Below are 14,000 nucleotides of genomic sequence, written 5' to 3'. Positions count from 1 at the left end.
TATATTCATGACGAGCAGGAACACCACAAAATCAATTAAACCAGCCAATATGTGGTTGAGAATTCTCCCTGCAGAGGAAGGGGCCCTTGCTGGGCTGGTCATTGTCTTCGATTCTGTTCCTAATGCTAATTTCATCTCAACTATAACACTCTTTCTTATCTTTTAATAGTTTCACTCCTGGGAATCTCTTCACTGTACATAATTTAAAGGAAAGGAAAAGCGACACACATGAAGTTATCACAGCAGCATTACCTGTAACAACAAAACATTGGAAGGATTTAATGTCCAATTACGTAGGCATATCTAAGTTATGGTAGATCATTTCGATATGATATTATGCGGCAATAAAAACAATGATTATTACGATTATATAGCGAAATTGAAAATACCATAATATTAAACGCAAAAGAAGAATAAGAATGTGCTGGCTGCGGTTGAAAATATAGTTTTATACGTACAAAGGCTGGAAAAGTGACAATAGTGGGCTATGCATGAATCTTTTAAAATAATTATTTTAAATTTTCTTATCACAAATAAAAATCAAATAAAAAATAAAAAAACTGTTGCTCAACATTAATTAAACTGCTGTGTGTCTGTCTGTGTGTAGTTTAATGATGTATCACATAGATTTAAAACCAAGAGTCCCTGGAGTCAGCAGTCAGAATTTTCATTGCTTGCTGGATAATTTTCACTAAACTTTTTAACCTCTGTAGCTTGAACTCATTCATGTATAGGAAAGGCAATTTTAATAGTACGAGTTCAATGTTTCATGAGTGAATGAATAAATGGACAACGGGAAAAGGTCTCATCTTTGCGGTAAAGGCTTTGTTTCCAAAGGACTCAAGAAGCTGTTCTGTCCTATCGTTATGGTGAGGGAGATCAACTGGGCTGTTCTTCAAGCTGATGTTTGTGGTTATGTCTTTTCCACAGTGGAAAAGTGTATGTGACATGTACATTTAAAAGCACACCTACAATTGGATAAAACGCCGAGTACATAGGTAGTTCCTGAGGAACAATGAAGGGCAGAACGTGACTCTGTTTCCCAAGTCTCTACTCTGCCCACACAATCAATCACCTCTTGGGTCTCTTTGATCCGGGTCTCAAAGGAAAGAGGCTTGATGTTATTCCCTAACCCAGAAGGAAAAGAACTGGGGATCCAGACAGTGCTGAATTTTTAGTACTATACCCTCATATGTAGTGGTTCAAGCAAATGGTGAGAACAAAATCAACCTCTTGTCTTTAAAGTGATAAAAGTTACAATGATAATCATGCATTACAGTATTAGTCCTTTTTTATACTGCCATAAAGAACTGCCTGAGATTGGGTAATTTATAAAAGAAAGAGGTTTGATTGACTCACAGTTAAGAATGGCTGGGGAGGCTTCAGGAAACTTACAATCATAGTGGAAGGCCAAGGGGAAGCAAGGCACCTTCTTCGCAAGGTGGCAGGAAGGAGAAGTGCTGAGCGAAGGGGGAAGAGCCCCTTAGAACACTATCAAATCTCACGAGGACTCACTCACGATCATGAAAACAGCATTGGGGAAACCACCCCCAGGAATCAATTACCTCCACTCGGTCTTGCCTTTGACATGTGGAGATTATGAGGATTACGAGGATTATAATTCAAGATAAGATTTGAATGGGAACACAAAGCCTAACCGTATCAATTTCCATCCCATCTTAAAATCATTTGGTCACACTATGTCGTACGTCATGCTTGCCTTTTTATCACCAGTATCAGGTGCATACGCTAGCGCAGTGCTGCGCACACGGTGAGTAATAAATAGCAGATGATTCCTGCATCAGTGGCAAGGAGACCTGGGCAACCATTCAACAGCCTGTGTGACCTGCCCTACTCGAGGGCCTACTCTCAGTCCCATTAATTATGATTTTTTCTTAAAGAAACGATATTATTTTTAAATAGGTAAATATATGTACATGGTATCAAATGTTTAAAAGGATGGTATAGAGCAGAAAAGTAAGCCTCCTTCCCATTTCCCCCCTGCTAAGTCACCTGGATCCCTTTCCAGTGGTAGCTCTGCAGAGACAAGCACATATGAACATAAAGATTTTTTTCAGCAACTGTAAAGCCTCCCATAGCGTGAATGTACAGGAACTTATTTAACCAGTCTCCAACTGATGAAAATGAAAATGCTGTTTCTTATTTTTGTTCTTACAAACAATGCTACAATATACCTGCAATTTTGCACATGTGTACCTCTGCAATTTAAGTGTCCAGACAGAACAGCTAGAAGGGTGGAGGAGAGAACACATATGGGAGCCAACTAGACAACTATGGTCCCATTTGGGATCAGAAAATATTTATAAATTGACTGATGGAAACTTTATAATTTATGATGCCTTTCTATCCAAAAGCTTAATGTATTTTTATGTATTCAATTCTTGTTTCATATCCTTCATCTTAAAATTTCCTTCATCTAAGACTTATGCATTTCTTACATAAATATATTCTGAGCCATTTTCTGTTGCTTTTTGTTGCTACTGAAAATGGGATCTTTTCTTAGATTTGATCTTCCAATTATTGTCTGTATATATGAAGCCTCTTGATTTTGGTTGTGTTGATTTTGATTGTGTTAATTGTGTAAAAGTTTTTCTGCTGTTTCTCTTAGGTTTTCAAGCTTACAGTAACATCAGCTGTGAATATTAAAGCTTTACATTTTCTTTTTCAAATTGTAACCATCTTATATTTTTCTTGTCTAATTAAATTAGCCTGTATCTCCAGTAAAATATTTTCAGTGGTATTATGGGTATCCTTGTGTTATTCCCAACTCTTAGTGGTAATGTTAGGAGTCTGTGAATAGAATATTTCATGATTTTCTGATTTGCTGATATCTGAAAGTGAACACATATGCAATTCTAAAGCATGGCTTTATTATAAATGGTTTGTGTGATGTAAGTAACTGTACAATTAATTATCCTGTAACAGAAAGATGAGATGAATAAACCTGATACATTTTTCTGTCATCCATACTTCAAAGGACAAAAAATCATCAAGGTGCACCATAGCTTGGATATCAGCTTTTATTTCATATAACAAAAAGTAACTTTAATGAAGTAATAAATTATATGACAAAATTCAAAGATTAGATAAGGTATGGATATTAGAAATAAAAGTACTGAATTACATATACAAGAAGGCATTGACCAGTAAGTACATGGTTGCTTTTCTCCACACACAGAATTCATAATACTGGAACCCTTCCAAAAAACACCAACTGGATGAGGATCTTCAAGAAAATCTGCCCAGTGTCAGGCTGTGAGTGGTTGTTCCTGGGATGACTGGGGAATGGTTAGGTTAGGATGTTGGTGGGGGTGAATAGGTTTGTTGAAGCCTGTCTGAGTCTAGACGTCACAGTCAGGCTCCCCTGGAAGTGTGAGAAGCCTCGTTTGCCCTAGGCTCAGTTTCTTTGACTCCCCAGCCAAGATTTTCACAGTGGCCATGTGTTAACCAGGTGAACAAATAAGTCCCATGACTCAAAGTCTCAAAAGCACGTTAAAGGAACTTTAGGAAGAGACTAGTTAAGGGCAAGCTGCCTGTCTCTGACTGTTAGGTACACTATTAATCCACATTTTAGCAGCTCTGTGCCTTAGAAAAAGAGAATTAGTCCTCTTAAGGCTCAGTTGCATCACCCACAAACACCTTCCTTATAGGTTGATATGGGGATTATAGGATATGACTGTAAAGAGCATAGCATGGTACCAACCCTTACATGTTTCTGGGGTGGGGAAACCAGCCTTAACTGCAGGGAAAGATGAGTTTCCAATGCTACATACTATTTGGAGAAGGATCAATTCAGTTTTGAAATTTCAGAAAGATGGATGGAACTGGGACTGTTACTGCTAGACAGCATGTTCTAACTCAGGCAGGTGAAAGCAAAGGGGGTGACCATTTGAAAGCCAGCATTCCAGCGAGGCGAGCAGTAGAATATTTCACTTACTCTCTCACACCACATCCCAGTCAAATCAGACTCTTAACTCATCATTTTCAATATGTGCTTTTGCTTGTGGTCTTAGCTATCTCCAACACAAATTTTTATTGTTGGTGTTTTGATGCTTTTAAATCTAAGTCCTAACCTCTCTCAGATATTTTTACGTTGCCCTGACAAAAACTGCCTTATAATATGGTTGGGGATACACAGTCCTGGGTCTTCCAGGGTCAAAGTGGCTTAAGACAGTGGGGTTGTCCTGAGAAGGTTGTGTAGCCAGAAGAAGCACTCTGGCTCTTAGCAGGCTTTTTGAATGACATTCTAAGACCAAGCAAAGACAACAGATGAGTTACGGCATGGGGTTGAAACATTACTCACCAGCTCAAATACTTCAAAATTTGCTGCAGGGAAATGAATACACTATCTACTGGAGGTACCAAAGAACCCTTATTTGGGGTTCAAATAATTCAAAGCAGTTATTAACTTGCGGAATTTTCAAATACACCATGACCTCACAGAATTACTTCACGATGGTGTCTAAGTAACACAAAACTCTTGGGCTAGTGACTGTCAACATGTCTGGTGTCTGGGAGGCTTTTTAAAAAGACATAAGTCAAGGTAGAAATTTGTTATTGGCAACATGGTTAATCCTGACTCTTCCCAAGTTTTGCTTCACTGGAATTAATTCAAGGACTAGTTCATAATTTTCTTTAGACACAATTATTAATAATTCAGGAATTTGGTTCATCATTGAAAAATGAAGTCCAGGAAGAAACTAATTATGCTTATTATTAAAATATGTAGAGTGTATTTTGCTTGAGATAAAGCCGTAGGGAACACAATCAGCACATTCACATATTGTGCTTTTGCTTCGTTTCCTGAACCCCAGCCAATTGCTGGCTTAAGCAGGGCCATCTCCTCGACTGAGGACAGAAGTGCTGCACAGCATGGAAGGCTCAGCAAAGCACCAGATGCCTTCTGGAAATGACAGTGTGACTGCAGGAAATGACCAAAATGGCCTCATGGATCCTAGTGAAGGCAGGAACATCACCATCCCTGAACATATACATGAGGACAGAAGCACAAACAGAACATTTACTGGATTAAATTTACCAATCTGTGGCAGGTAATTATTTAGCTCAACACTCTGCAAAAGTTTGAGTGTGGTTTCTAAAGTGATGTAAATCAGTGTTTGGACTAGGACTTCCTCAGAGAGTGCAGTGCTGACCAATACTAGATCTACGGGATATGAATAGGAGTTACATGAAAAAAAATTCGTGATCCATTAAACTTGGAAAGTTTGAGGTTAGATAAAATCAAGTGGCTTTCCTTATTATACCTTCTCTCACAGACTAATATGCTAACGTGTGTTGTGGCTCTCCAAGCAGATATTATGGTATGGTGTATTTACCAAAGGTACTTGACCAGAGAGGGGACTCCTTTGGTTAGAGAGCACCTCTTGGGACCAACTTCATCAGTGCACTTTGGGAAGTGCTGCCTAATTGAAATCAGCCTGTTTTGCAGCTGTCTCAATAGGAGTCCCAGCTGGGTCTGCAGGAAGAGCTCAGCAGGAGGCTGCAATGCCCTTGCATTATTGAATACTGCACAGATTTACTGAGTACTACATTGGCTTATTGAGTACTGCACTGTGTTACTGAGAACTGTGCTGTCCTACTGAGTACTGCACTGTGTTACTGAGTACTGCACTGCCTTACTGAATATTATACTGTATTACTGAGTACTGCACTGTGTTGCTGAGTATTGTACTGCCTTACCGAGTGCTACACTGAGTACTGCACTGTCTTACTGAATACTGCACTACATTTCTGAGTACTGCACAGCCTTACTGAGTACTGCACTGCCTGAGTACTGCATTGCCTAACTGAGTACTGTACTGTATTACTGAGTACTGCACTGCTTTCCTAAATGCTGCACTGCCTGGCATTGAGTGAAACAGGTTCCATGGGAAAACAGAACAGGCTCAAACATATCATACCGGTCTCCTGATCCATCCACAGCCTCACTATAGGTAAATTTCAGAATGTCCTGATGAAACGGAGACTCTCAAGGATCCTTTCTTCAGATGTAATCATTGCCACAAAAGGAAAACTGAAAGGTGGCACATCACTGAGAGGCTGCTGCCTTACCAAAATATCTTTTGGAAGTTGTATATTAATTTTTCTAAGATAATATTAGATCACAGGAGAAGTAAGGTAAAAAGCTGTTAATTCCAGACTCTGAGGTTAATTAGCTCTCTTAGATGGTGCACCTGTAGGAACGCATAACAGGTAGGATGACAGTCTTATGCTTGGTTTCCTTTTTATAGAATCTTGAATCAGGAAGAATTTTAGTTACAGCAGAAGGCAAATGGTGTAGAAAAAAAGAAATATTTTTTCCAGAATTCACCCCAGCTTCTCTCGAATGGGGATTGAGATGAAAATATTCTTGAATCCTGTGGAGGACATTCCCATGAATGACATGGAAAAGAAATTTTTTAATGACATTTAGAAGAAAATTCAGCAAATCAGTCTCCCTCTCCACGTTCCAATTTGCAGGCTCCTCAGTTTCAGACTCATGAGAATGAACATGAACCACCTTTCCACTGAAAGACATCAAGGCTCTGTGTCTCCGTAATTGATTCAGGCACATTAGTTATGCAGTGGGAAGGGAGAGTAGACCCCCGGGTCCAAACTGTTGGCATGGCGGCCCACCTCCCTCCCCTGTCCCGTCACTCCTCAAGCTCGCGCTTCCCGGACGCCAGCTGTCTGCAAGAAGCTGCAGCTTCTCTTTCCCCTGCCTCCTTTGCTGGCTGGAGCTGCAGGATCATGGCCTGCAGAGTTTCCTTCACCATCTGGAGCTCCCTCTTGAGAGACTGTGGGCATGTTGTTAAGGAGCACATCCGAAGGTGATGGCGGCCCTCTGCAGCCTCCGAGGGATGGAAGAGCATGTGAGCCCGCTGGAAGCAGATGGGCACTGCCATCTAATTGCAGTTTCAAGTTCTTTCAAATTGTCGGAATTAAATATTAATACACATTTTACACTTTTTCTTTTAAGAATGATTGCAATTTCTACAATGCCTGAGGTATTGACTATCTCAAATCAGGTCTTAAAAAGGAAATGGAAGAGTCAGCTCTTAGCTGAGACAGATGGCCAACTCAGATGCTCAATGATCTGCGGTTGGCATGACCATAACTCCGGCTAAGCCCCAAGTTGGGGATGGGGCAACTGTCAGATGCAAATACTCTTGACAGTGGAAAGTGCCTGAAATCAAAATCTCCTTGAGAAATACAGGATTTGGGGTCACCATAAGTAGGGAGAGGAATACTGGGCCGGACTCAGCTATTACCACAGTCCCTGTTCACCACTAACCAGCCTTGTCACCTTACGCAAATCAGTTACAGCCTCCGTTTTCTCAGGAAATGATGACTTTGAAATCCCTCCAGGCTCTAACCTGCTGTTATCTGTTAGTATATTCGTAGGGAATTACTTTGATGATCAGAGTCCATCAAAGGGCAAAGAGAACTCACTGTTTCTGGGTCGGTTGGTTGGTTCTTTTTTTCTTTAATTGTTGAGATCTTAGTTTTCTAACCTATAGTTATTTCTCACATGGAGAAAACAATCATGGAGAACTTAGCAAATAGTCACAGATAAGGCTGTCGTTCTTTTAAGACACGGGTTCTCATCTGGGTGTTCAAGCGGGGGAATGTTTAACCAACAGTGGTTTAGTGGTTTTTCTGTCCCTACATCATCCAGTTCATCCTTTCCCTTTTCCCTTGTAGTCAAAACAACTCCAAGGCAAACGCAGGGTGAGAGTTGGGTTTAACAAGCAAATTGGTCCACTCTTATCCTACAGGAACCAAGGAGGAAAGTCGAAATACGTTGATACCACCTACACATGCTGAAATCATCACATAAAGCCAGACCACTCCAACAGTACTAGATCAGACATGGAGGGAATAGAGAGCTTTGGGAAAGGAGTCTGACTGCTCACGGACCACCTACACTACAATGTGGTTTTCACAGAGTGCAACGTCAATGCAGTGTCAAGAGAAACAGACACCCTTACCAACCACTGTGGAAAGCTTTCTGTCTCTTTTCTTTCTTTCTTTCTTCTTTTTTTTTTTTTGGAGACAGAGTTTCACTCTTGTAGCCCAGACTGGAGTGCAATGATGCAATCTCGGCTCACTGCAACCTCCACCTCCCAGGTTCCAGTGATTCTCCTGCCTCAGCCTCCCGAGTAGCTGGGATTACAGGTGTGAGCCACCAAGCCAGGCTAATTTTTATATTTTTAGTAGAGATGAGGTTTCACCATATTGGCCAGGCTAGTCTCAAACCCCTGACTGCAGGCAATCTGCCTGCCTGGGCCTCTCAAAGTGCTGGGATTACAGATGTAAACAACCACATCCAGCCTCCTTTCTTTTTTGAACAAGGAGCTCCAGAGGATCCTGGGAATTATGCAAATGAACCTCTTCTAAGCAAATGTGCTGAACCACCCTCAAAAGTTCTAGCAGTTTTTCACCCTCTTGAAGCTTCGCCAGACTCTATCATTTGTGTAATTTACATGCATTTACTACTAGGGTTCTCTCCATGCATTTGAACTTGATGAGAAAAGGAGTTGGGTAGGAGGCGCCCAAGGGAAGAAAGAATCCAATATTCGCCTTTCTTTTTGTTTTCTTTCTTTTTTTTTTTTTTAGACGCGTTGGTTGCTTCCATTTCTTGCATAGCTCTGCTAATCTTCAGTGAAAACGTATACGACTTTATACGAGCAAAAGCATACATGGTCCCAGACTGAATACCCAACTGGAATTTAATCACAAAGTTATGCTACCTCTATGAAGAGCAGGCAGAGAGCTTAAACAGTTTATGAATCCTGACAAACCCTTGAGATTTAATTACCTTTGACATGCAGCCTGGGACTACATGCCGGTATTTGTAATGCGCTAAATGATGACAAAGGTTTTTAGAGAGAGAACTTGAATCAAAATGTGATGTTTCTTTAAAAACTCATGAAACTTCTGGCCCTGACAGAACACAATGAAAAGGTTAAAAATAAGGAGGGGCTACAAAAGCAAAAGATGAAGGTATAACTAAAGGAACACATCAGCTCCTCATACAACAATCACTAACAGAGAGGTGTCAGAAAACCAGGATTTGAGGAGGTAACTCCCTAGCTATGGAAAGCCGGGCAAATCAGTCAACACTTCAATTATTCCACTTGTAAAATACAGAATCATGTACCTTCCTCACAGGTTCAAAGAAATATATTTTTTTCTTTGTTATAGTATCTTTCGTGAGTCATCATGAGATTTAAGGTTTATTTCTTAATATAATAGATGTAACAAACACCTTAGGCTCTGCCAAAGCAGGGACAGACATCAGAAATCCTAGAAACCTCATTTAATGAAAGTGTGGGGGAAATAATCATTAAAATAATCATTAAAATCCTGTTTTATTTGCAAAGTACTTCTCTCTAGCCAACCTGCCTATATGATTCCTTACATAATTTGCGTTACAAAGCATTTTGGATGTACTGAAAAGGAAGAGTGCCCACAAAAAAAATGTAGAATGGGGTGAGGGAAAGTACATTGTAGAATAATTTGTATGGAATGATCCTAATTTTGCAAACAAAGACTATTGATATAAGCCATTTATAGGTCTAGGAAAGGGCTTCAGGAGGAGATAGCAGTGACCTGTTGGTAGAGGCACTGGAAGGGAAACAGCGTTTTTATTTTCCATACTTCTGTGATATTCACAATAGAAATGCTTTGCTTTCATATTTAAATCAATATGTTTATAAAAGAAAGGACTGGAAGCCAGGCTCAGTGGCTTACACCTGTAATCTCAGCACTTTAGGAGGCTGAGGTGGACAGATCACCTGAGGCCAGGAGTTTCAGACCGGCCTGGGCAGCATGACTAAATCCCATCTCTACTAAAAATATAAAAATTAGCCAGGGATGGTGTTGCATGCCTGTGATCCCAGCTACCTGGGAGGCTGATGCAGAAGAATCACTTGAACCCGGGAGATGGACGTTGCCGCGAGCTGAGATCGCACCACTGCACCCCAGCCTGGGCGACAGAGCGAGACTCTGTCTCAAAAAAAAAAAAAAAAAAAAGGAAAGAAACCACTAGAAACATTTCCCTGTTAAGCGGTTGGGAGAAATGAAAGTGCAGAGAGAGAGAGAGATCCTCATTCTTTCTTTCATTCATTCAAACATTCAAACGTTTCCTGAGTTTCCACTGTGTGTTAACAAATGTTATAAATACAGCAATACAGGAGAGAATCAAAGTCACTGCCATCATGGATGGCATAAATACCTATGAGTGCAGCAGAAAGTAAACAGGCACCATGTTGATAGTATGTCCAGCTGTGCTGTGTTCACAGTGAGCTGGGAGCTGTGGGAGGACCTAGAGCAGGGGGTGACGTCATCAGTTTGGCTGCTGTGCTGAGAATGGACTAAAGGGGGTAAAGGCAGAAGCATAGAGTGACCAGTTAGGAGACCAGTGCAATCGTTCAGGCAAGAAACAATCACAGCTTGAACAGGGCAGTGGCAGTGGAGGTGAGAGGTGGCTAGATTCTGGATGTGATTTGCAGATACAACCAAGGGCATATGGTGATGGTGTGGATGTGGGATATGGAAAATGGAAAAGGTATCAAGAAGGACTCCCTGACTTTTCATCCGAGCAAATAATTAGAAAAATACATCTGTATTTTATTGAGAAAGACTAGGAGTGAGTGGTTTGGTTATTTTTTTTAGTAGAGTAGGGGAACAATTGGATTTTAGACAGGGTAAGTCGGACAAGCTTATTAGCCAAGAGGAGATGCTGAATAGAAAAAAGATGTAAGTCTGGCATTCATACTGAACCATATATTTTTTAAAAATAGGTTTATAGGCTGGGCGCAGTGGCTCACGCCTGTAATCCCAGCACTTTGGGAGGCCGAGGCGGGTGGATCACAAGGTCGAGAGATCAAGACCATCCTGGTCAACATGGTGAAACCCCGTCTCTACTAAAAACACAAAAAATTAGCTGGGCATGGTGGCGCACACCTGTTGTCCCAGCTACTCGGGAGGCCGAGACAGGAGAATTGCTTGAACCCAGGAGGCGGAGGTTACAGTGAGCCAAGATCACGCCATTGCATTTCAGCCTGGGTAACTAGAGCGGAACTCCATCTCAAAAAACAAAAAATGGTTTTATAACATTTTCCCACTGACTTACAGATATATAAACTACCTTATTTGATACATCTAAGCAAGATCTGAAGGTGGCTAAGGAGTAGCTATAATCAGATTTTCTGATCACTACTCCAATAAACTCATATTTGAAGGCCATTACACTTGACCTTGATTTTTGTCAAAGAGCTGAAAAACAAAACTCCACTATTAAAATTTTAGGCAAATTCCAAAATTAGAATAGAGGTGCTAACTGCACCTACGTGCAAGAATAGGCCTAAAAAAGCAGAACAATTATTATGATGGCTGTGCCTTAGGGACCTGAGTAGCTAAGTAACTGCCCCCTGTAACACATATGCTACCAAGTACCTGTGGTATCTACGAAAATAGCAGATTCATTAAAACAAAGTCACAGGATGAACCTTCTAACATCTTTAAAACACTTCTGGAGCCTAAGGTCATTCTTTACCTGCTTGGGGTAGACTATTCATATGGTAGGTAAGTATATAACTTGTTAAAAGGTCTGTGTTTGCAATAATTAAATGAGTAAGACAGCGGGACATGTGCATTCAGGAATAGAAGATAAGGCAATATTGTCATTCAGGGCACCATTTGCAAAAGATTCTGGAATTCTTTAGATAGACTTTTTGAGACAGAGTCTTGCTGTTGCCAGCCTGGAGTGCAGTAGCGTGATCTTGGCACACTGTAACTTCCGCCTCCCAGGTTAATATGATTCTTCTGCCTCAGGCTCTTGACTAGCTGGGACTACAGGCACGTGCCACCATGCCCAGCTAATTTTTTTATTTTTTAGTAGAGAAAGGGTTTCACCATGTTGGCCAGGATGGTCTCCATCTCTTGGCCTTGGGATCTGCCCACCTTGGCCTCCCAAAGTGCTGGGATTACAGGCTTGAGCCACCATGCCCGGCCAAGTCTTTTGTTTTAATAGGAAAACAGTTGAATGTTTTACTGTGAATAAGTGTCCAAGTGAGCATTTCAATGGCTTAGTCAAAATTAGGTCATCCATTCATCTGACCTAGTTTGGTTCAAAAAGAAGCAATAGTACAAGTTGAGCATCCCAAATCCCCAAATCCAAACCCTGAAATGCTCCAAAATCCAAAATCTTCTGAGCACTGACATGATGTTCATTGGAACATTTTGGATTTTGGAGTTTTGGAGTTGGTATGCTTAACTGGTAAGTATAATGCAAATATTCTACAATCTGAAAAAATCAGAACTTTGAAACGCTTCTAGTCCCAAACATTTCAGATAAGGGACCCTCAACCTACATATCATTTAAAAGTGCTGCTCCTTTGCTACATTATTTCTTCTTACCACCATTCCTTCCTGGGTAGCCACTACAGCCCATAGTACTAGAGAATTTACCTTCATGGAAAAGCCATGAGAACTCACAGTCTCTTAAAAGTAAAGCCATGAGAACTCACAGTCTCTTAAAAGCAAAGGAGGGCCGGGCACGGTGGCTCACGCTTGTAATCCCAGCACTTTGAGAGGCCGAGGTGGGTGGATCACGAGGTCAAGAGATCGAGACCATCCTGCCCAACATGGTGAAATCCCGTCTCTACTAAAAATACAAAAAATGAGCTGGGCATGGTGGCGCGTGCCTGTAGTCCCAGCTACTCAGGAGGTTGAGGCAGGAGAATTACCTGATCCCAGGAGGCGGAGGTTGCGGGGAGCTGAGATCGCGCCATTGCACTCCAGCCTGGGTAACAAGAGCGAAACTCGGTCTCAAAAAAAAAAAAAAACCAAAGGAGAAAACCTTGACTACACCCAAGACTTGATTCAAAGGATTTGATGCTTATACAGGGAAACTCTGTGTTGCCTACCTTGTGCCAAGCCCACCTCGTGCTGAGCCAGCAGCAGGACAGCCCCGTGTCTACACTCTTGCCCTCCCCTACCCACCGTGGGGCTCCATCTCTTCCTCTTCCCACTCCAAAGCCTAAGTGAGAGCCTAACAGAAGAGCCGTGACTGCCTTATCCGCACCAGCCCATCACACACAACGCTTTTCACACTAACCTCTTAGGCTCTGGGTTTTCTTTCCTTTCCTTTCTTTCTTTCCTTCCCTTCTTCTCCCTTCCCTTCTCCTTTCCTTTCTCGTTTCCTTTTCCCTCTCCTTTCCTTTCCTTCCTTCTCTTCTTCTTGCTCCCCTCTCTCTCTCCCTTCCTTCCTTCCTTCTTTCCTTCCCTCCCTCCCACCCTTCCTTCATCCCTCCCTCCTTCCCTCCCTCCCTCCCTTCCTTCCTTCTTCCCTTCCTTTCTTCCTTCCTTCCCTCCTTGCTTCTTGCTTTCTTCTTTTGGCAGTTTCATACTCTGTTGCCCAGGCTGGAGTGCAGTGGTGTGCAATCTCAGCTCACTGCAACCCACGCCTCCTGGATTCAAGCAATTTTCATGCCTCTGGAGTAGCTGGGACTACAGGTGCCCATCATTATGCCCAGGTCATTTTTGTATTTTTAATAGAGATGGACTTTTGTCATGTTGCCTAGGCTGGTCTTGAGCTTCTGGTCTCAATAAATCCACCCACCTCAGCCTCCCAAAGTTCTGGGACTACAGGTGTAAGCCACTGTACCTGGCCAGGCTCTGGATTTTCTCATTTATAAACTATTTGAGTGGAACTCCATGATCCTCATGATCCCTGTTCCAGCCCCTCAGCTCTATAAGTGGAAAACATCTCCAAGGAGGCAGGACAATCTCACAAAACTCCTGTTAGCTTTGTCTGTTCAAGCTAAAAGTTTGAAAGTTGAACTAAACAGGGGTCGTTATGGAGCTGTGGTTTTTGTGCACAAACCTAGATGTATTCAGAGAATTTGCATGCCATCAAGCACCACCAAAACTAATCAATTGGGCACCATGCACTCCAAATAAGAAGAGAA

The 14,000-nt window shown here is 41.7% G+C and overlaps 1 protein-coding gene across 11 annotated transcripts in view; it reads right to left on the bottom strand.

Annotated features, from left to right (window-relative positions):
* DISC1 (DISC1 scaffold protein) overlaps nucleotides 1-14,000 on the bottom strand; it is a 380,547-nt gene that overhangs the window by 18,953 nt on the left and 347,594 nt on the right. The window lies entirely within an intron of this gene.

This window comes from Saimiri boliviensis, chromosome 14, assembly GCF_048565385.1.
Source record: "Saimiri boliviensis isolate mSaiBol1 chromosome 14, mSaiBol1.pri, whole genome shotgun sequence".
In the NCBI taxonomy this organism is placed as follows: Eukaryota; Metazoa; Chordata; class Mammalia; order Primates; family Cebidae; genus Saimiri; species Saimiri boliviensis.
This window is presented reverse-complemented; position numbering and strand designations above follow the sequence as displayed.